This window comes from Carya illinoinensis, chromosome 16 (assembly GCF_018687715.1).
Source record: "Carya illinoinensis cultivar Pawnee chromosome 16, C.illinoinensisPawnee_v1, whole genome shotgun sequence".
In the NCBI taxonomy this organism is placed as follows: Eukaryota; Viridiplantae; Streptophyta; class Magnoliopsida; order Fagales; family Juglandaceae; genus Carya; species Carya illinoinensis.
The window spans coordinates 25,714,003-25,739,090 of record NC_056767.1 but is presented as its reverse complement, the minus strand read 5'-3'; the positions used below and the strand labels follow the sequence as shown (position 1 = coordinate 25,739,090).

The following is a 25,088-nucleotide window of genomic DNA, read 5'->3' as shown; positions in this document are numbered from 1 at the left end:
TTGGACAATGACAATGTAAAACCTTTTGGAAAACCATGTATCAGTTACTTCTTTAAAAGGAATGGTATCCAAAGGAACAAAAATGCTAGTTATGGTTTGATCACTCAAGAGATAACCTAAAAGTTAGCTAACAGTACATGATCAATGACATGAGGATGATTGAAAAACCTTATAAAAGAGTAAGCGGTACGCATCAACTATTTCTTGAAATAATGACAGGTACAAGAATAAACGTCAATCTTGAAATTGAAGGTCAGTTTCAAATACATAGGAAACAAAAGAAAGCCTTGCAAACACGGGTCTAATTTAGAATTTAACATATGTCTGTTATAGTAGTACTGTGTTAATGTGTTAGAGAAATAAACAAATTAATGTAAGACAAAAGTGAAATACTATTAGCAAAACTCAGTTAAGTTTGTTGAATGGAAGAAGCATTCAGCAGATAGAGTGGCATGCCTTTTGGAATAAATGATGATTTAATAAAATATCATAACAAAGTTGTCAACTTCAAACTTTAAATTCACACTTCACCTCATTTCAAATAGATATCTCACTTCTTGGATCTACTTATTTAGTGGAAGCCTACCCACATATGTGAAGGAGTATTAAATTTTAAATTAAATTATTAAGCACATTTCTTCCTTTCATTTTAAGTTTTTAGGGCAAATGATGATATAGCACACTAAAAAACAACACCTCCCAATGATAACATCTAAAAGAAAAAGTATAGGAGAAGTAATAAATAAGCTTTTGAAATAAATTGTTGCAAATGACCCACCTTAATGCATATAGGTAACTTCTAAACTATTAACTCCCATCCCCACAAATCTCAAAGAATGAAAAAAAAAAAACAGGCTAAAAGAATAATGAAGAAAGCTGATTGGGCCAAGGAAATAGGGCAAATTGATGCTCTAACTTCACTTACATTTTCATACACATTTTAGTTTGAAGATCACAAACAAGAGGGTAGTACTGTTTTTTCCGACTGAAATTAAGTTCCAAAAGTAAACATCCAGGAACATACTAGTCATGTGTAGATGTTGTGTTACGTGCTAAAATTGGTATTTGCATTGCGCTGTGCTCGGCGAAGTTCACCCAAGAAGTCCATAGGTGATCCAAAAGGTCCAGCATCAACTGGAGCCATCAACTGAAAGATAAGCAATGCAAATATGAGAGAGAGAGAAGCGTAAATAGGAGCAGTGAGAATTTTCATATTCACCTGATGAGGAAGTCTAAAACATGCTGATGGGGCACTTCCTGCGTATATAACTAGTCTCTCTGAAAAAAAAAAAACAAAAAAAACAGAGCTCTGAAAACGAAAATAAGCCCACTTAGATATTCACAACAAGGTAAGCATGCAATTCAGTCATATCATCACATGCTAGATTTGCCAAGAAGAAAGTGTAACACCAGTGACTATGTTGATGTGGTTTTTTTTTTTTATAATAACTATGTTGATGTGGTAGACAGTCAAACAGAGTGTTTTCACCCAGCTGATGTGAAGCATATCAATGCACGACACCTTAATGGTGCTACCCAATCTCCATTCTCATCTATCAGTCCTTTTTACCTGAAATTTATAAATCACTCACCAAACTCTATCTTTCGCAACTCCCATCCAAAAATGTAAGGAAATTGGTAAGAGACCAAAGCATCATTTAGTTTGAAACTCCGCTGAATCAACTGGACTCTACCAGAGTACATCATTGTATATTAAAACTGAATACAGCTCTTTCATCCTTTCTAATATCTGATGTTAAGTGGATAACAACATATATATAGTCCACAAAGTGTTGGACGCGATAATGGTTGATGGCATCTCATCTGTTTTCACATGCAATAGCGGACTAAATTTGTTGTTTGATTAGTACATGCCACGCTGTAGAACATACAAATAAAAGTAAAATTTCATAAACAATTCCACACACTAAATTGAAAAACTTGGTAGATGTCTATTTAACAGTTAAGCAAACATAACTGAAGTTGATGGATCGCCAAATGGTGAAATATCATAACTGAACTAGATGGAACATCACTCATATTCATAGCCTAGTTGTTTGATCAGAGGCTATTCAGAAAAATAAAAAAGGTTAAAATTTAATTGAGCTAAGATGGTGTCATCTTACAATATCACATTGCTCAATTACATTTTGTATCTTACTCTTAAAATTTAGGTTTTTGTTAGCCAATAAGAAAAAGAAATCAGAACTAAGAAATTGTTTGTGCAAAATTGATGATTTCAAATTGTTAATCAGTTATATCCACTATACTGTTTAGTATATTGCATTAAACTCTGCACAATGACAAACTAATTCTGGCAACTCGAATTTGTCCTAGGTTCCATCATGATGGAGTGCACAAGAAAATGGTAAAAGTTCATCCACTCACTAGATAAATCTATTGATGGATTATTGTAGCAATCCAACGCAGCTGCCCAGACAGAATTTGAAGATACACGAAAAGTGGACATAACAAATAGCAGCAATTAATACTTTTGCCTTTAGGTATTTGATCGGAAGACAGAGGGATTCATGGAAGAGTTAATTGATGGAAAGATTGTTATGTCGATGAGAGCTATCTACCAGTCAAACTTGCTAACCCCACCATATATGCTATTCCAGCCAATCACAACACAAAGCAGGACCTAAAGTGTCTTTATTGCACAGAGAAACCTAGTTTTCCTTCTTCACATGCATCTGCGATATAAATCCTAGACTCTTAATTAACAAAAAATTTGAGGAAGGAATTTAAGCCCCAGTCACACTCTGGTTTCGATTAAGAAAGGCCAGGAAAAATTCCCTTCCAGCATTACAAAGTTTGGAGAGAGAGACAGAGAGAGAGAGCGGCTGCGATTACCTCCCAGTGTTGCCGATTGGAAATGCTTCGCCCGAGTCCAGTTCTGTAGTGCAGCTGAAGAGGAAAAGATGCAAGAGTGAAGAAGAAATGCTATGCCTGAGGAAATGCCATGCGATTTCTTGGTCGTGAGCCAACATAATGAGGTGGGTTAGTTCGTAGGTTTGATGAAAATGGAGAAGACGAAATTGGGAAAGAAAGATGGATTGGGGATTGTACGGGCTAAAATCGAGTTTGGTGGGTGGGGGGAAATAATAAGGAAAATCGTGAGTTTTGGCGCCGAGTGATTTGCTCTTAAAAAACACCAATTCCAGCGGGCAGCTGCCGTTGCAACAAATTTTTATTTTTTCTAGTGAATATTTTTGTTGTAAAAAGTCAAAAACTCGTTGGAAAAGAAAACTTGAATATTGCAGCGAATTTTTTCATTGTAAAAAGTGAAAAAATCGCTGCAAAAAATCAATTTTAAAACTTGATGTTAAAAGTCCGCATCGACATCAAATTCGCTGGAATTAATCTGCAATTACAGCGATTATATTTGCAACAATACTAAAATCGCTGAAAAAGGCCTAATTTCTTGTAGTGTGAATTTTATATATAAGTTAGATAACAGAGGCTGCATTAAGAAAGAAGGTTTTGGCATGAGTACAATAAGATGAAAATAGATTTGTTCATTATGATAATCCATGGCACTTCAGCATTCTTACAGCTATGTCATTCTTAATTAGTAACACCAGATAATTATGCTGATCATGTGAAAACACTCATTTCTTTTGCAAATAGTCATTTTTGTTACAATAGTTTGCTATAAAGAAGCGTTTTTCTTGTAAAGCATGCATTAGTACCCAAAAAAAAAAAAGGTTATAATTTGCCGGTGCATTATTTTAGTTATATCGAACGCTAGTGGCACTACAAGAAATAAGGCCATTTGCAGCGTAATTTTTTTTGTTGTAATTAAAATCGCTGCAATAGATATCTTTTTGCAGCGATTTTATATCTCCTTGCAATTTTTCCATAAAAATATGCGATTTAGGTGGGGCGGTCCCTAACTTTGTTTTTTGCAGCAATTAATTACTTATAGTGGCGAAAATATATGTTGCAACAAGAAAAAGAAATAAGCAACGGGGCATTATCGTTGCTTTTGGTCTCGGCGCCAACTTACACAATTTACTTTCAATTTTCCCCCCGAAATCATACCTCTCTGAATGAACCAGCAGCCCCTTCTCCGCTTCCTCATTCTTGCCGATTTCTCCTTCCAACAAATGCCCAGGTCACCAACTTGATTCACACGGCTGGAAATCTACCTCCATTGTCGATTACGTCCGGAACCCTAACACATCCCCTTCATTTTCCTTCCGTGGAAGCTACGGTCATCGTTTCCTCCTCCATACGACCTCTGTTCCTCGATCGTTACTTTTGATTAAACTATTTCCTTAACCGATTGCAACAAGTATCAGAGGTTGCCGTTCTCGAGCGAGGATCAGTGCGCTCGCTCATCATTCTCGGAATCATCTATAGGTATATCTCTCTCTCTCTCTCTCTCTCTCTCTCTCTCTCTCTCTCTCTCTCTCTCTCTCTCTCTCTCTCTCTCTCCTCATTTGTGTGTTCTAACCCTACCTCGTTTTGGTGATTAGTTTATCATTTGTGATATAGAGAGAAGTTAGGGGACGAGGATTTTGGGGCTTACCATTTGTGAAGAACTTTTTTGAGGTCTATTGGGGGTATATAGCGTCTGTGATAGCACATGTGGTCTTGGTTTGGTTTTACAAAATTTAGGATTTACGAATTGGTTGAGATCAATCGGATTTGACGGTTTTTTTTTTCTTTTTCCTGGTTGATTTTAGGGGTTGAATCAGTTGTTCCTCTACTTTACGGGTTGATTTGGGACTATATCTGAATAGATTGGACTGAAATGTTAAATTGACTTCAATAGGATTTGGTTGTTACATTGATTTTAGGGGTTTACAAATTGGATGACCAGGCATTGATTTGGAACTATATGAGTTGAGTCGTTTCACTACAACAAATATGGCTTTTAGTGACAGATTATAAATAGTGACGGTTTCCAAACTGTGACTAAAACGTATTTACTGTGACGGTTTGTGAGAACTGTCACTAAATGTTGGGCATGAATTTCAAAACGTTCGGACGTTTCCCATAATACGTTTCGAACGTCACAGTAACGTTTCGAATGTTATGTATATTTACGTGCGAACGTAAAAAAATTAGCGCGAACGTTCGAACGTTTTAACTATTTACGTGCGAACGTGAATATATTAGCGCCAATGTTCGAACGTTAATGTGATAAAGTTCGAACGTTATATGTAAAATTACATAAATTAACCATAATATATATTTTTTTTTAATAGTAAGGTTGAGTAACGTTATATTAAAAAAAAAATTAAGAGTAGAAATTAAGCTACACAATACATACATTAAATATTTGTGTCCATTACATATGTCGAAAATAAAAAACGTTTCGAATGATAAATTTTTACAAATCACTTTCAGAACTGCTGGTTTACAAAAGATCGAAACTCCTCAGTCAATGTCTCAACCTTATTGTTTAGCACATCTACATGATGTGCAAGATGTGCGACAGCCTGATCTATATGTGCAATCTGTCTATCGATCTGTCGGTCTATATGCGCCTTCATATCTGTCATCATTGTATCAACCCAAGCAGGTCGCACATTCCCAGGAGATGTAACTCCCGGCTGCTGACTAGTACTCGCCGACGGGCGAGCAACATCGGCCCCAGACTCAGTCGGGGGAACAAGATCTGGCGTAGGACCAGACTGACGCCCGAGCTGAGCCTCTCCCCTATCCAATGCTCCGGCGGTGTGTGGTTATGTCGATAGGGCTCATCTGGTTTATCACCATCTCCTCCGCCTGGAGTGGCACTCCCCGGGCTAGTAATAAGCGGCTGATGATGACTCCGTACGGGAGATTATCCGTGGTAACGATGCTGGCCTCGTAACGGATCCGCTCAAATATAACAAGGGGCAAGTCAATGGACTCACCACGTGCCAAGCCAATCAGGAACTGTGCACGAGCCCGACTGAATGTGCTCTTATGTGCCACCGGGTCTACATTTATTGCAACAAAAATGTGCAACATGCGAAAGAAAGGCAGCAGCTGATTCTGGCTGAAGGAGTTCGGCCTATCGAGCTTTGTGCGGTCCGTGCCAGTGAGGATGTAGAAATCCTGATCCCGCTCATCGTCACCAACCTCAGCAGCAATAGGATCGCCCTCGGGTCGATCTTCTTCATGACTGGGCATAAACTCAACAGGGCCCGAAGATGAAGCAGAAGCAGCTGGATCTGCCTCGAATATGCCCGGGGAAAATGCAGCTGCTATGTCATCAGCCTGAGCAGCTGTCGACTCAGGTAGCATACGCGGAATCTGGAGCAAGTCGGCGAGAACATCCGCCGAGAACTGAAACTGTACACCGCGTACACTGAGAGTATGGGATGATGCATCGTTAGGCATGGTGGCCATCCCAATGTAAAACTCTCGAACCATTGTGGGGTAAATCTTTCCCCTCAATGTGCATATGGGGCCCCAGCCTCTGGTGACGAAGACGTCTCTCAGCGTCTTTCGCTCCCAGCTGAGCTCATCAAACTCATTAATGAGGATTTCTCATTCCCCCATAACAGTTCGTGCCCCCAGTCGAGCGATGTCCGGATTGCCTCCATCCCTCCCTCGCTTCCTTGTCGTCATATACTGAGCCATATCCTGAAAATAAAAAAAATATATATAAGTTATAACATTTTAAAAAAATGATTATAATCACAGATACATACGTATTATGACATATATGGATTATACTAAAAATTAAAATATCATCCTTATAAATTTACATAATTTTGCGAGTAAAACTTTTAAAGAAACTCACTTTTTCAATATATAAAATAATAATACCTAAAAGAAACAATATAAAAAAATTTTATATTGTAAACGTTCGAACGTTAATACAATGTACGTTCGCACGTTAAAATACGTCCGAATATACAAAGATGAAACGTTCGGAGACGTTTTTATCGAACGTTTCAATGAAACGTTCGATAAAAACGTGCGAATAAGTTCATTACGTCCGAACGTATTACCTAAACGTTCGGACGTAATGAATTTGAATCGTCATACGTTAGGACGTTCTTACTAGCCGAAGAAGACCAACGGATTACGTTCGAACGTTTTATCCAACGTTACGTTAAAGCGTTGGATAAAAACGTTCGCACGTAAAACTAATACGTTCACACGTAACAATATAACGTGCGAACGTATTGAATACAAAAGGTCACACGTTCGGACGTTTTGTCGTGACGTCCGAACGTTACGACACGGAATCGCTGAGTCGACTCAGCCATTACCGAAAGCTTCGAAACGCATGTTTCGAAGCCACAAACAACCAAAATATGAATTTCAAAAGATGGGAAATGTTTCTACGGTCCTATTCTATCATTTTACTGCGAATGGTGGCCGAAAATGCAAGGTTTATAACCGGGCTACGGTGGGTTTCGAATTTTTGAAACCCACCGATTAAAAGCAAGGAAATAGAAGAGGGAGAGGGCACATTACCTTTTAGTGACGGTTGCGGTGGCGGATGGCGACGGTTGCGGCGGCGTGTGTGGCGGAGAGGATGAGAGAGTTTGAGTTTCCGGACCGGTTTCGTACAAGTTATGGCCTGGAAACCGTCGTGCCTGGCCTTATATACAGTTAACGTCTGAACGTTAATTAATTAACGTTCGGACGTTAACTCCACATGCGAACGTTATGTATATCACGTTCGGACTTAAAATCATACGTGCGAACGTGATACTTTTACGTTCGGACGTTTTGTTAACATGCGAACGTAAATCTATTATGTTCGGACGTCAATCGAAACGTCCGAACGTTTTGGTTATAACATTCGAACGTTGTTACACTATATATTATATTATATATATTATATAATATATATATAATGTAATATATATTATATTACCTATATATTACTATATAATATGATATATAATATATAATATTATATATTATATAATGTATAATATTATATACGTATAATATACGTATATTATATACTATATAGTGTTATACTATATAGTATATAGTATATTACACTTATGTTCTATATAGTGTATACTATATAGTGTTATAGTGTATGTAGTTTTAATACGTATATAGTGTTATATACGTATTATTGAAACCGTTATTATATAGTATATATTATATAGCACTTTATAATGTTAATATATATAGTATATATTATATAGTAGTATTATATAGTTATTTATATATCCAATACTATAGTGTATATACTATAGTATCTATATAATAACTATAGTATATTATATAGTAATTATATAGTCTATAATATATATATAGTATATACATATAAAGTATATGTATAGTATACTAAGTATTACACTATATTTGTAGTATATATACTATATTATATACAAGTAGTATATATAACATAGTACTAGTACTATATTATATCTATAATATATTTACTATATAATATATTATACGATATTATATAGTTATTATATATAGATAACATACTATGTAATACTTATACTATATTATAGACTATAATATAGATAATATAGTATATAATACTTATACTATATTATAGACTATAATATAGATAATATATTATATAATATTTATACTACATTAGTATATAACTATATTACTTTAATATAGTTATTAGATATACTATATTAAAGTATACTATACTAGGATAATATACAATTTTTCCAATATAATATATTATAATATACTTGTTATAACTATAATATATAATAAGTATATTATATATTATAGTTATAATATAATATATATTTTATATATATTATATTTATATAAAGTAATAATATATATATAGTACATTCTTATATAATATTTATGTTATATATTATATAATTGGTACAAATTATATATTAATTAATATTGTATAATTTATAATTTAATATATAAGTATATTATGAGGAATATACTAAATATATAATATGTAAATAATAATATTAACGTTCGAACTTAAATTCTGACGTTCGGACGTTATAATAAATTCGGAGGGAAATTTCCCGCTTAAACCAAATTTGCACAGTACGTTCTAACGTACTATTTTAACGTTCGAACGTTACTGACGAATACGTTGGATGGACGTACATACGTGCGAACGTACTGTATAATTATTGGGCGGGATAATTTTACGTTCGAACGTTAATGAATAAACGTTCGCACGTAAAATGAAACGTTCGAACGTTCATTAATGAACGTCCGAACGTTAATTGCATAACAAGCAGAAAAGAAAACTTTCACGCACGGGAAAGCAGATTCATTTCTGCTTTACTCCGTGCGTGTTAGAGTGAGAGACAGAGAGAGTTTTAGAGAGACGGAATGCTAAAGGAAGTGGAAAGCAGTGGGGAGAGAGAGAGTTTTAGAGAGAGGAAGAGAAGAAGTGGAGGGTTATAGTGAGTATATGTTTGCAAAGGTATTTTTTTAAGCATTAAGGTAAATGGTTTTTCTCATTTTTTATTTGTAATATACATGATAATTATCAATGTTTTATTTCATATATATTTAACTAACTAGTATTGTGTATTTTTTGAAGGATCATTTGTTGTGAATTGTTGAGAAGTTGTGATTTTTGAAGAAGAATTTATTTAAAGCACAAGGTATATATACTAAACTCTATTGTTATATTTTATTGTGGATATAAGTTGTGATTAAGTTTGTGTTGTTTGGATGAATTAAAAAGAAAAATTATTGTTATTGAATATGTTTATTCTTAATGTGATAATGTTTTAGTATAGTGTATGTTTTTGAATAATAATTATTTGTTAGTTTATGTGTCTATTTTAGTAATTTGTTGTTATAAAAGAATATATATAACAATTTATTTAATAAATAAATTGTTATATTATTTGTGTAAGAATAACAATTTTGGTATATAATTTATTGGATGATCATAATTATAAATTATAATATTACAATTATAACTATTATATATATAATTAGTTAAATAACTAATATAATAAATTATCACATGACCCTAAGTATCAATTATAAGGCATAACTATTTAGTAACTATATTAAAAAATCGTATTACTAAAATTATAATATAAATAAGTATTATAAAATAATAATACTTATTTATCTAATAGCTCAATAATCCTAAATATTTTATCTAATAATATATAGTATAGAGTATATTAGTATTAATCCATAATAATAATTATCATGTAATGTATAGTATAAAAAAATGATTAATAAGAAATAGATAAGTAATTATAATAATAGTTACTTATTTAATAACTATATTTTATTATAATAATTATAATAATTTTGGCAATAATAGTAATAATTATATAATAACTGATATTGTTTAGGTGTTATCAATAATAATTTTGGCAATAATAGTAATAATTATATAATAAGTGTTATTAGTAAGTTATATTTGTAATTATAAGATATTTTATAGTAGTGTTATATATTATATATCTGATAAATGACATATAATATAATAAATAAGGAATTATATAAGTCTACAAATAATTTCTAAGTGTTATCAATCATTAATAATATAAATATTATTAGTACATCGGTATAATTCAAACAATGTGCATGCGCTAATTTATTGTTGACTTTTTTGTTAGATATTGTATAACATTGCATAAATAACCTTAGACCCGTTTGGGAATTAGTGTACATTTAGGTGTACATTAATTCCTGAATTGTCCAGTGTGGACAGTTTGAGATTATATTATCTGTATTGCACATAAACGTTATTCATACTTTGAACGTTTAGTATGAAATTTCGGTGTCTTCCTCATTTGTTCTTTGGGTATACTGTTCTTAGGGTCATAATCCCTATATGTGAACATGTATACTTGGAGAACTATGGGGAAGTGCTGCCGAAATTTTTACTAACATTCAAAGTAGTAGAGTGACGGGAATTGTGCAATATGGAGAATATAATCTCGAATGGGATAGGACCAACTACCTTGAGAAAGAGTACTTTGAACATGATGTATCATGACATGCATGTGTATTTAACTTTACCTTAATTACTAAAAAATTAGATGTTTTTAGAAATGGATAAAAGTTGGATGCGTCTACGCGATAGACTTGGAAAAGATTACATACCCTATGCTCGTGGAGTAAGGGCTTTCATTGATTTTGCAAAGGCGTCTGCTGATAGTCGTGGTTACATTAAGTGTCCATGTCGAGGTTGTAAAAATTTGTGTGCGATCGGATTGGATGAAGCTGAAAGTCATATATTTGTGAATGGTATGGATTTGGGCTATACTCGATGGGTACTGCATGGTGAGCCGTATGCTGAATCAGCGGATGACTTATTCAGTCAGCGGGAAAATTTGCACAACGTGGATGATGATTATGAGCGAGATGAGATGGAGGAGATGTTGAGTGACATTGGAGCTGGAATGTTTATGGATGAGGTTGACGACAATGGCTCAAGTGGGCGACAGAATGATTCAGATAATTTTCCAGAAATGTGGGAAGATGCAAAGCATGAGCTTTATCCAGGTTGTACAAAACATTCTAAAATGTCGTTTATTGTGCGGTTGCTTCACATAAAATCATTGTGTGGAATGTCAACCAAAGCAATTAACATGGTATTAGACTTATTTAATGAAGTACTTCCCGAAAGATCTGCATTGCCGAAGAACTTTTATGAAGCGAAACAGTTGAGAAAGGGATTAGGATTTGAGTATAAGTCCATACATGCGTGCAAGAATGATTGTGTTTTATTTTGGAATGAGAACGAGGAGAAACAAGCATGTCCTGTATGCGGAGAGTCGAGGTGGAAGGATAAGAAAAGCGTTCCGGTTAAAGTATTGCGATATTTCCCATTGAAACCCCGGTTGCAAAGATTATACATGTGTAAGAAAATAGCTCACGATATGAAGTGGCACAAAGAGAAAAGAGTTCAAAATGATGGATTTATGAGGCACCCTGCTGACTCACTTGCGTGGCAATCTTTCGATAATCAGTATCCAGAGTTTGGGATAGAAGCAAGGAACGTGCGTCTCGGACTCACAACTGATGGATTCAACCCTTTTGGAAATATGAGTACAAGTTATAGCACTTGGCCTGTAGTGTTGATTCCGTACAATCTTCCACCATGGAGGTGCATGAAGGCGCCCAACTTTTTGTTAACTTTGCTTATCCCCGGCCCGAGATCACCTGGGAATGACATTGACGTATATTTGCAGCCGTTGATTGAAGAGTTGAAAGAGTTATGGGAAGCAGGTGTCAGAACTTATGATGCATCCACATCAACAACTTTTCAGATGCATGCTGCGGTAATGTGGACGATAAATGACTTTCCGGCATATGGGAATCTTTCTGGCTGGAGTACTAAAGGAAAGTTAGCGTGTCCGACGTGTAATAAAGAAACTACTAGTGAGTGGTTAAAATATTCTCAAAAGTTGTGTTTCATGGGTCATCGACGTTATCTACCAACTAATCATGCATGGAGAATAGAATCCGCTAAGTTTGATGGACGCGTAGAAGATAGAATTGCACCAAATGAGTTGTCTGGGGAAGAGATCCTGGAACAATTGGTACATGTGGCAGCGAACAATTTTGGCAAAGGTCGGGGAAAGAACAAGAGAAAACGAGGCGTAGCAGAATTGAATTGGACAAAGCGTAGTATTTTTTTTGAGTTGCCGTATTGGTCGTCCTGCATGTTGCAACATAGTTTGGATGTAATGCATATTGAGAAGAATATTTGTGATAATATACTGGGTACATTGATGAGCATCAATAAAAAGACGAAAGATACGATTAAGACAAGGAAAGATCTTGAGAGAATGGGAATTAAACATAATTTGCATTTACGAGTGGATGGTGAGAGGGTGGTCATGCCGCATGCATGTTTTACAATGACAAGGGAGGAGAGGATGGACTTCTGCAAATGGTTGCAAGGTGTGAAGTTGCCAGATGGTTATGCTTCAAATATCAGTAGATGCGTAAGTCATGATGACTGGAAAATTGGTGGATTGAAAAGTCATGACTGTCACGTATTTTTACAGAAGTTATTACCGGTGGGAATTCGTGGGAAGCTAACATCTCCTGTACGTGTTGCCATAACTGAACTGTGTATGTTTTTTAAGGATTTGTGTGCTCGGGTAGTGAAGCGAGATATGCTGCAGAAACTGGAAGAAGACATTGCTACTATACTATGTAAATTTGAGCAAATCTTTCCACCGTCATTTTTTGATGTCATGGTCCATTTAGCAATACATTTACCTCGGGAGATCATGTTGGGTGGACCAGTACAGTTCCGTTGGATGTATCCAGTTGAAAGATATTTAGGTCGACTGAAGCGCACTGTTGGGAATAAAGCCAGAGCTGAGGGTTCAATAGCAGAGGCCTATATACATGATGAATGGTTAACATTTTGCTCTTTATATCTTCGTGGTGTTGAGACACGATTTATTCGTCAAGAACAAAATGCTGATCTTGCTGCTCCGCCTTCTCGTGAGCTATCAGTGTTTTCTCAGAATGTACGACCTTTGGGTGCACAAACGGGTTACGATTTACTTGATACAGAGTTGGGTAAAGTTCGGTGGTACGTACTAAATAATTGTCAGGAGATTGATCACTATCTCAGGTATGTCGTTGTATAAGGTTTAAATAATTCTAAAGATTATATACAACTTTAACTATTGTTATGTAAAATAATATGATAATATATACTATACAGTGAGCACATGGACAAACTTAAGATGGAAGGCGTCGAGGATATAGTGGCAAGACACGAGTCAGAATTTTCTAGATGGTTTGAACAACGTGTATGAACTAAACTCTATACTATATGTTACATGATGAAAGTTTTAACTCTAGCTAATATTTAATAAATGACATTATTTAAATTGTTAGATATTGGAACAACGTGCTCGTGATCCCGAATCAGTCTCTTTTGAATTGTATGCATTGGCCCGTGGTCCATCAAACAGAGCACTTCAATACACTGCATGCACAGTTCGAGGTTATAGATTCCATACTCTGGACCGTGAACGTAATAGAAAAACTCAAAACTGTGGTGTCTTGGTCGAGGGGAGTCATGGAACAGATGATATTGATTATTATGGTGTCATTCGTGATATTATCGGATTGAAATATCTGGGTGGGTCTATAACATATGTCTTCAAATGTGATTGGTGGGATCTAGGCGGTGGTCGGGATTCAATATATAGGGATAATCATTTTACAAGTGTCAATACTGCATCTAAATGGTACGAAGATGATCCATTCGTACTGGCTTGTCAAGCTACTCAAATCTATTACTTGATTGATCCAATGAAAAGTGCTGATGAAGATAGTGGAGAGATAACTTGGCGAGTTGTACAAAAATTTGTCCCTCGAAATATATATGAAGTAGGAACGAGTGCAGATTACGATAATAGTGGAGATGAAGATGACACTCTAAATGTAGAGGCCTACCAGGAAGATGGAGGAGGGGGTATTAACTTATTTGTTGACCTCGGTGCACTCAAGTTGCTCCCCTTATGTAGAGATGACGTCCCACTCATCCATCTCGACCCGTCTTCATTAAATTATCACTCAATTGAAGAAAGTGAGAAAAGTACAGAAGAAGAGTCAGAAGAAGAAGACGAACAAGAATCCGGGGGGGAAGTGGATAAGGATGACGAACAAGAGCTTGATGATGATGACGAAGATGTTATACAGAGACATTCTGAAACAAACATGGAAAATACATCCGAAGATGAAGACTAAAAGTACTAAAAAGTTTATTCATATACAGCCATTATAGAATTTTATAATAAATATAAATTTATTCTAATAATATTTTTTTCTTATATATAATCATTTCCAAGTATGCCGCCAAAAAGACAAAAGAGAAATGTGCCTCCTCCACCGAGTCCAAGTCCTGAACCCATTGAGGACTCCCCACCTGAGGAGTCTGTTCCCGAAGATGAAGTTAACATTACAGAGAACGATGCACAGTCGACACCTACCGGTAAGGAATGTTTCAATAACATTACAGAGAACGATGCATAGTCGACACCTACCGCGGCATCTCACTTGAGAAAAATCGAAGGCATGGTAAATTGAAAATCACAATTCCTGATAATTCCACTGGAGGAGTGAATGATAGTGCAGCAGCGCTTTCCTCCTATATTGGCACAGTAATTCGAGCTTACGCTCCATTTTATGTGCGCTCCTGGAGAGATGTGCCGAATGAGATTAAGGAACACATTCGGAGTCGTGTGCTGGTGAGTTTACTTATTATATCATTTTTTTCACCTACATTAGTTTATTATATTTTTAACGTTCCTAATTTATAATTAGGATGAATTTCCTAATTTATAATTAGGATGAATTTGACCTCGACTTTGGTCGTAGCGAGGATTTGAGAACTGTGAATGAGTTAATGGCTACACTATTCCGACGTCACAAGGGACGATGTCACGACCATTTCAAAAAATTTGAGACGTTTGAAGAGGCTGCACAGTCCCCTTTCTAGCAGATGAAATTAGATGACTAGATAAAGTGTTGTGATCTTTTTGCCTCTCCAGAATATCAGGTATTCTAGAATTATTTTCTATAATTATTTACATTTATATTTGTTGTTTATATTATATGTATGTACATATATTACAATTAACGGTGAGAATTATTTTTGTAGCACTTAAGTTCTACAAATGCAAATAATAGATCTGCTCTGACTATTCACCATCGTGCTGGTTCAAGATCATTCCATCGTCTTGCTGAAAAAATGGTAATTAATAAACGTAATAATTCATATTTTTTCTTATTATTCTTTTATATAAGTACTAATATTGTCTTTTTCAAATTGCTAATGTCATTTTCTTAGAAACGTGATGATCCTGAAAACTTTTCCCTCATTCATGTCTATGCTGCTGCTCACACTAATGAGCATAGTGAGTGGATGGATCCTGCAGCTGCAATTAATTATGTAAGCGGTGTTCCTTTTGTTGAATAAATTATGGAACATGTGATTAAATTATTTTTTATTTGTATTTCTTTTAATATGTTACTTATTGTGTGTTTTGATCTCTCAAACTGCAGGGAAAAATGATGGAGATGCAGTCAGCTTCTGGGGATTCCTCTCCTAGTGACTTGGACATTTTTTCACAGGTGCTTGGGCCCAACTCTAGTATGGCAAGAGGTTTGGGACGATCTTTCAAGCATTCCGGTTCATCTTCCTCAACCTCATCGACATCACAAATTAATAATCTTACCAAAGATTTAGAAACTGCACGACGCGAGAATGAGTATATGAGGTCTAGACAGCAAGAGTTGGAGTCCCTCTTAGAGCGACAGTCTCATTTAGAGACGCGTTTGCAGGACCAACAAAGAGAACATGAGGAAAGAATCCGTAGTGAGGTCCAAGAGCAAGTGCAGCGGGAGATGATGCTGCAAATGGACCGTGTTATGTCATTGCAACAGAATCGTGCTGGGCGAGGAAAGAAAAAGAAATGAATCTTATTTCTGTATTACGTTTTTTACATCTAATTTGAAAACAGTTTCAAACAATATTGGTTGTGAAATATGTACTGTAATGTGAAACAATTGGTTTGTTTATTAAGTGGATGAGTTTAGCATTTCTGATATGTACGTTCGAATGTAAAAAAAATACGTTTCAACAGTATTAAACGTTCAAAAATACGTTCGAACGTAACCTTACAAAATAGTAACAAAACGTTCGAACGTTTAACCCAATTTAAAAAAGCGTTCAAATGTCAAAAAAGTTTAACATTACAAACATCCGAACGTACTATTTACGTTCGAACTCTACTCACTTAACATTCGAATTAACGTCCGAACGTCATGATACAAACGTTCGGACTTTATTTCATTTTCGTTGGATTCGAGATTCGAACGTAACGTTCGCACGTATAAACGTTCGAACGTTTACATTATACGTCCGAACTATAATCAACTAACGTTAGCTTTTCTCGTTCGGATGTCAGCTCCTCCTTTTTACGTTCGAACGTATAATTTTAAGTTCGAACGTTATATTTTGTGATGGATTCTAACCGTCACAGAAAATCATACGTTCGAACGTTATTTCAAACGGCACATCTCCAACCGTCACTAAAAATATTTTTAGTGACGCTTGTACAGTAAACTGTCACCAAATGTAATCCGTGACGCACATTACGTGACAGTTGTTGTGACGGTCAGAAACCGTCACTAAATATATTTCGTGACGTTTTTTGCATTTCTTGTGACAGTTTCATCTGTCACTAAAACCTATTTTTGTTGTAGTGAATTTGTTCCTTGTTTTGTTCCTCTACATGTAAATTTGTTATCATGATTTCATGGAATTTCAGTAGGTGTTATGAAAGCTGTTGTATGTTTGCTTGACGTGGGTTTCACGGTCTTAAGGCAATTAACTTGTAATTTATACAAGATTTTTTTGGTTCTTCTCACCTAGAATGCAACTTCTAGGCTTTAGACAACATCATATCTATTTCTCCAACGCTGGTAACTCACTATGGTGTCATTTGTGCATTATAAAAACACAGATCATGATTGCTCTAGCCTCAACATATATATCACACTTGAGGCCGCATGTAGTTTGACTGTTTTTGTAAATCTTGTATGCTTTTGAAAGCATGATGCATCGACAACCTATGTACCTGGTATGTTATTCTTTTTAAGGAAGTATTGACCTGTTGGCATCCTTGCTTCAATTAATTAATCTACTACATGCTACAGACTAGCTTCCCCAAAACCCAATAACTTATATGGGCCAATTCATAGGCTGGGATTAAGAGTGCAATTCATGCCCTTGGTGTTGAGACTGTAATATCTGATGATAAGCTTTCAGCTGGGTTAGATTCCTGACTTGTTGGTTATTATGTCTATAGCTATGCTTCCTATTTAAATTTTCTCTTCTGAAATGTGGTATTTTATCTTGTCAATATTGGCTCTTCCTATTTCCTAGTTTGCTCGAACCTGTTTTCACCAATTATTTATTTGTTTTTATTTTGGTTCTACTACTCTAAACTTTCCATGCCATAGGGACTCCTGCCAATGGAACTTTGAAGTTTCAACCATAAGCTAGTTTTTTGTAATTCGGCTTTGACTTTCAGTAAATTCAAGATTTCTGCTGCTTTGACCTTGCCCTGTTTTACAATGTAATTGCATAAAAGTATAGTACATTTCTGGAATAGTTTGATGTGTGGTTATTTCTTAATGGTTAAATGGACTCCTTTCTCTACACTTTTCTTTGGATCTTAGTTACTATCCCTATCATGCTTAAATATATTGAAGTATGCTGTGGGCATGGTATGGGAGTTTGGTTTTAATCGATTGCTGAAACGTCAACTGCAAACGAAGGATGGCTAGGCCCCGATTCTTGATGTATTCTTAATTAATTATGCACTCATTGATGTTTTCACTTAGTACCCAAGATCCTTTTGTTATAGATTGTCACAAGATAAAGTTTCTCTATAGATTGATTTGTACTGTTTATATGTACTCTTGCATAAAGACTGCCATGCTTGTTTCCAGGAGGAAGCCTTGAGGTTAAACTTACTAATGTACCATCTGTTTTGCAAAAATAGTCTTAAATAATATGCATTTTCTCTTTTATTTTTTGAATCTGCATTTTCCTCATCCCTTACTTCATAGCATGTGATTGAACCTATATGAGTATTTGACATATAGGGGCTGTATGATGGTTATATTGATCTACATGGGTTCACATAGATCACTAATTTGACAAATTTTAAGGGATTATGCTTGCTGTTAACTTCTTCTATTATTTCATTGGCTAGATATCTATTTTTAGATCATAGCCCACCTCTTGGTTTTTCTCTCAAAACCGTGCCACCCAAGTGCACTTGTATGCATCCAAGAGAATCATCTATTTTGAAGTCAAAAATAGATCCTCATTCTGTTCAAGCGTTCATGACTGGTGGTTTATGGTCATGTTTTTCCAACTTTCATAATGTAAGTAACTTAGATTATATGGTTTGGATTCCATATATGGTTTTTCTTTCATCTCGTATTTTCCTTTAAGGGCCTGTTTTTATAATCATCTGTTACACTGGTAACATAGGTTGTATGTACTGCATTTTGTATCTAGGTAACTGTAAATAGTGAGTGGGGCTCTGCTTAAGCTTGGAAATATTTGTATGGAGCGAAGACAGAAATGAGACATGGTGACAGGGCAAATTCTAAAAATATAGGAACACAGAAGGGACGTGTGTATATGTCAATTCAGTTTCACTCTAATTTAAAATTTAAAATTCTGAAAGACTGGAGTGAAGGCATATTATTTAGTAAAAACCATTCCACAGGCCCTAATTTTTCATACAAAAATGGAAATGTAATTCATACTTTTACCAATTCTTAATATTTATCTAGAACACTAAAATGAAAACAAGAGTCAATGAATAAACAATGTGGAGGTGGTCAACCATTTTTTCAAAGTAAACGAAATAGAAATGACTAGAGCTTTGAAGATTGGGAGCACTCTGTAGATGAGTTTAGAAATTTCTTTTTTCAGTTTAGAAAATAACTCACTGGTATATGGGAGCACTCTGGAAAACAACTATATTTAGTTGTTTGTACAACAACTCACTACAACTGAGCTTTATGTACTTTGCATGTTGTTCAATGAATTTCATCTTTCTCTCATCACAGCTCCCATCCTTTGGTGTGATAATGTTAGTGCACTTGCCTTGACTGCCAACCCTGTACCAAGCATTGAATATGTAGACTATCACTTTGTGTTCAATGAATAACAGTTCAAGAAAGCTAACACACAACTAGGAAATATACTTTTGTCCATGGTGGAAGAAAAATAAACAACTTTCAGTCCATGTCTTCTCTTACAGAAAACTTAACAACCAATAAAACAGTGGCTAAGAATATATGGTCTAACCTCCAAGATGAGTGTCTCCATTAGTGGCAAGAACCTCAAAAACACCATTATCAATTGTCAAGATACTGACATCAGTATTCTTACCTGAATGTGATCATGTAGATCATGAATAATAGCTTGCTGGCCGTTTTCATCCAATAACTTTTGAGTGTTTTGGTATGTGTACATATATAGTACTAAAATGAATACAAATTGGTGATTTTTGTATTCATTTTAGTACTATATATATAATTTATGTGATTAAATCAGGACTAGGATTGTATGCCAATCGAATATTTAATGTATGGCTTATATACTACATTAAATCTGGTTGTTTATGTTGCCTTTTGTTTTTCTGAACCATTGGAAATGTGTGGCTTCAACAGGTGTGTGGATGTGATATTTCCTTTGTTGTTTAACACGATTAGTACATGTGGTAACCTTCGGTTAGCTTCAAATCAACAGAAGTATAGACTTCAATTTCTTTGGTCCAATACCACTGAATGATTTGCTGGAATTTGCAACACCAAAGTTCATAAAGATGCATTAAACTATGGTCATTCCTTTGGAAATCGACCAATAAACAACCTCAGTTTGGTTGCTCTCTCACTCCCATGTCTATTCTTTTAATTTTGTGAATGTTACTAAATATTTACTGATATGATCCAGTGAGAACAAACACATGTACAATCATATGGAAATGAGGATCGCAAATCATTCAATATAATTTATAAGTTGATTAGATCTCTTTCTGACTGTATACATGTCAAACCCTCATTCATATCATTTTGGGCACATAAAAAAACTAACAGCTCCCCTTGACCAAACTTTCCTTTATGTCTTTCAAATGCTTTCCATGTGCCCATTACATGTTTATCTATTAGAACTTACCTATTTGTTTTTCCTTCTTAATGGCCCAAGTTAGTAAAAGCAGTAGCATTAAAAAATATTCATGTCATTGTTGATGAATAAACTTAGATTGACTGATTAATAAACTTAGTTGCAGTTTATTGTTTTTGAGATGCTTGTGGTGGGTGAAAATTCCAGCTTTTTTGTACTTTCTTGTTCTCTTCCATTTCTAAGTAAATTCCTATCATTTCTACATTCTTAACCCATGATCTTTATATATCTTTCATGTAGAAAACTGAATGGCCTTTATTGGACAGCAAGCATGTTATAGTTGGAGGTGGCTTTGCTGGAACATCTTATTCATTTTTGCAAAGAATAGGTGCAATAAGGGTTGGATGATTAGAGAAATTTTAGCAGTACTTTAAAATGTATCAAGCTACCCCTCCGTCTATATAAATTATAATGTAAATGAATTTATAATTTGACTTGGGTAAGGATTAAGAGTACTTTGTTGTTATTTTCTATGTACCCTTTGTATTATTAAGTAACGGGAATTAAATCCTAGCTGATATACTAACTTTGCTTCTAATACAGTGAAAAAAATTACTGAAATTGTATGTTTCAGTACTAATTTTTTTTTTTTAATTTTGTAATTAAGTATTTGCAGCGATTTTTAGTCGTTGCAACTAGGCCAAAATTCGTTGCAAATCATCAGTTTCAGCGATTTTAGTCCTTGAAAAAAATGCAAAATGCAACAAAGGAAGCAAGCGTTGCTTTTGGGAATTTGCAGCGCTTTTTATTTATTGCAGCGATTTTAGTCCTTGCAAAAAATGTTAAATGCAACAAAAAATCAAGCGCTGTTTCTGATATGGCACATTTGCAGCGTTTTTATGGAAATTTGCAGCGATTTTAATCCTTGCAAAAAGTATCAAAAGCAGCGCTAGAATGGTATATTGCTTTTGACGTACACAAATTGCAGTGCTTATAAATCAATTGTAGCAATTTTAAGTGTTGCAAAAAATGGCAAAAGCAACGAACCAAATGTAGCGCTGCTGTTGTTGGGGGCTATTGCAGCGAAATTTAATGATATAGCAAGGATAAATTTCGATGCAATTGATCAAATGCAGCGCCATGAAAGTGACATGGGGTGGCCTTTTGCAGCGTGAAATTAGTGAGTTTGCAGCGGTTGAAAAACGCTGCAAATGAGGTCTTTTGCAGCGTTTTTTCAATAACGTTGCTATTGATCAAAAATATCACTTTTATACTGTCGAACATGCAAGGAGGGTAATAACGCTGCAATTGATCAATTACAGCGTTTTTTGAATGTATTTGCAACGATTTTAAGCGCTGCAAAAGGACAAATTTCTTGTAGTGTGGCTATTAAGCAAGTAATAATATTCAAGAGGAAACAGATGCTTCAACAAAAAATGAATAATATCAGTACTCATGTCCAAAGTGGGCAAAAGATCCAATTGATCAAAGAGATAAGTCAGAAAATATCCAAGAGCTAGCCCTCTCTCTCAAGATCAGAAAATATCAGAAAATTGGTTATTTTTATAAAACTTTTGGTGGGATTGGCTAAAGTATTTATCTTAATAAAATGACTTTTTGAGTTAATAATTAACAATGTGAAAAAAAAAAATAACAAAAAAGTATTAAATAATCCTTATGATTTATTCAACGGATCGCATAGATTAGTTCCTCAAGTATAAAAATTGAACTTTTTACTCATGAATGAGTGGGAGCTTTAATGTGACCATTAAGATCAAAATGAAAGTGATACGTACATATGAACGTGACTTCGAGGAAATTACACTATTAAGATCTCGTTTGTTTTTAGAGATGAGATGAGATTAGATTAAATATAGGTTTGTTTTTAGAGATGAGATGAGATTAGTTTGACTTTGTTATAGTTAGTAATATAATGGGACCGAAAAGTACTTGTAGTACTTTTTTTTTGTTTTGGCTACTTCCTTTATTTATTTATTTACCAATGATGCATTTTTTTTTTTTTTTGCTGCTTCCTTTTTTTTAACCATCTGATCAATTTTTTTTTTTTTGGCTGCTTATTTTGTTTATTTATTTACCAATGGTGATTTTTTTTTTTCTGCTTCCTTTTTTTCTTAACCATTTGGTCTTTTTTTATATTTTTTGCTACTTCCTTTGTTTATTTATTTACAATGGTGATTTTTTTCTGCTTCCTTTTTTTTTTTAACCATTTGGTCTCTTTTTTTTTTTGGCTACTTCCTTTATTTATTTATTTACCAATGGTGTAATTTTTTTTAGATGAAAACTTGAAAAGAAATTTAAAATCTTTTGAGATGAAAACTGGAGAAGAAAACTTGAGAAGAAACTTGAGATGAAAACTGGTAGATCAAAATGTGTGTTTATTTTTGTAAAACTTCTGACAGTACAAAAACTTTGAGAAGTTTTCTAAGTTTTGGTTTTTAGTCACGAAAAATTAACGACTTTGACTTTAAATTCCAGCTAGAATAAGGAATAATTAATATATATAATAAACTTGGGATAAAGTAATAAATTGCTTAAGCATGTGTAGTGATTTTTACGTAATTCACTCATTGACTTTATAAAAAATAAAATAAAAACTCAAGGCAATATTAATGTATGTCGACTACGCCCGTTTGAATAGTGAAAATATATCATGTCATCATTACAACTTTCTCAAATTTCTATATAAAATATAATAAACAATTTAACTTTTTTCAATCCTACAATAATAATAATAATGTTAAAAAATAATATTCTAACAATATTTTATTCAACTTTTAATTTTCATCTAAAACCATCTCATTGATTATCTCACTATCCAAACCGCACCTTATCCTTGTACAATTAACTAGTTGATAGGCTTAAATTTTTTTTTTATCAATTAACAGTAAAATATAGATCTAAATCAATTAATTCAGTTTTATCATTAATTAATTAGTTTTTTATGATCATTGATTTACATAATTCATCTTCATATAATTAATCTAATCACTGTTAAAAAATAATTAAACTTAAACCAATTAAGTACTGATTCCCAATCAAAGAAACAGATAAGAAATTATTAGGAGCCCATGCACATATATACAAGAAAACTGTTTATTTGCGACTAGTTATTTCTAGGGAAATGACAATTTTTAGCTAAATTGATATTTTTATTACAACTGATATACCTTTCGTTGCGAGTAATTTTTTATTGTAATGAGTTATATAAGTTAGATAAAGAAGGTTGCATTAAGAAAGAAGGTTTTGGCATTTGTACAATAAGACAAAAAAATGTTTGTTATAATCCATGTCTCGTCACTTTGTCCCAGTTTGGAGGCAAAAGAAGACTTTATTTATATTTATTATATATATATATATATATATATATATATATATATATATATATATATATATCTCTGATAAGTTTGTTTTAGTTCTGAGGCACATGAGGAGAATTGCATTTCATTAAACAAATTAAGCTTACAATGTTCCATATTGTTAGACCCTTAAATGTAGGTGAAAGCACAAACTGATCAAGGTCAAGTCCATACCATGTTTCCCTTTTCAATTGCATTAAAAGTACTATGTATTAACTTGAAGAATTGCTGCGCATTCTTAAATGACATTCTCTTGAATGAATATGACAGCATGCATGCAGTATGAACAGTAATAATGAGTTAAATAATCCATATGCTCATTAATTTATTCAATGGACAGATCATTAGTTCCATCAAATTTAAGATTGTCTGACTATCATGTCCCTGTATTGAGGCACCGTAGAATTGCATTTCATTAAACAAATTAAGCTTAATTAGATTATCTCCAACGCTCGACAATCACTATACGTTGTCAAAGTTAATACTTTATTGGAGAAAAATCAAGGAGTAGTGCTACATACAGTGCTTGTGAAATGTGCAAACGTCATACAATCATTTTGAAAAAGAATTGAGTGATCTACTATTAAAAATTTTAATGTATTTTCATATATAAGGATTATTATATATGTTAAAAAAAAATTTTTTTTTTTGGGAATAATTATATTAACTCTTATCACGTGCGTTTCTTCCTCTTGTCTTATTTGCTAGATTTAACATATATAATAATCCTTATGATTTATTCAGTGGATCAAACCTTCCTTATAAATGTTCCTCTTACTCGAGGTTTTTAATGCGATGCATTGAAAATAGGATAATACAATTTACAGATGTGGATGCATGACAAATTCTTGAAACTGTTAATTATATGACAGTATTTAATTTTGAAAAGAAATTCAAAAATCTGAATCCTACGTATCAAATATCGACAGCATGTTAGCGATGTAGAAATTGTATTCAAATAGTCATAACTAAACAAAGTTGTAATTGTTAATAAATATAGATTGTCTTATAACACAGTTATTTTAATAGTAGTTCAAGTTGATGCATTGATGCATGCCTGCTTGCAGATGTAATTTTATGAATGTTGGGTGTCATATTCAAATTAAGAGAGTGATCAA

General features: G+C 34.0%; 1 long non-coding RNA gene across 1 annotated transcript; it reads right to left on the bottom strand.

Annotated features, from left to right (window-relative positions):
- Window positions 1–506: 506 nt before the first annotated feature.
- Window positions 507–3,116, bottom strand: LOC122298430. The gene is made up of 3 exons (XR_006239411.1): window positions 2,857–3,116; window positions 1,220–1,278; window positions 507–1,147 (listed from the first exon to the last, which is right to left on the bottom strand). It is a non-coding gene; the product is annotated as an uncharacterized LOC122298430 (long non-coding RNA).
- Between the last annotated feature and the right edge of the window lie 21,972 nt (window positions 3,117–25,088).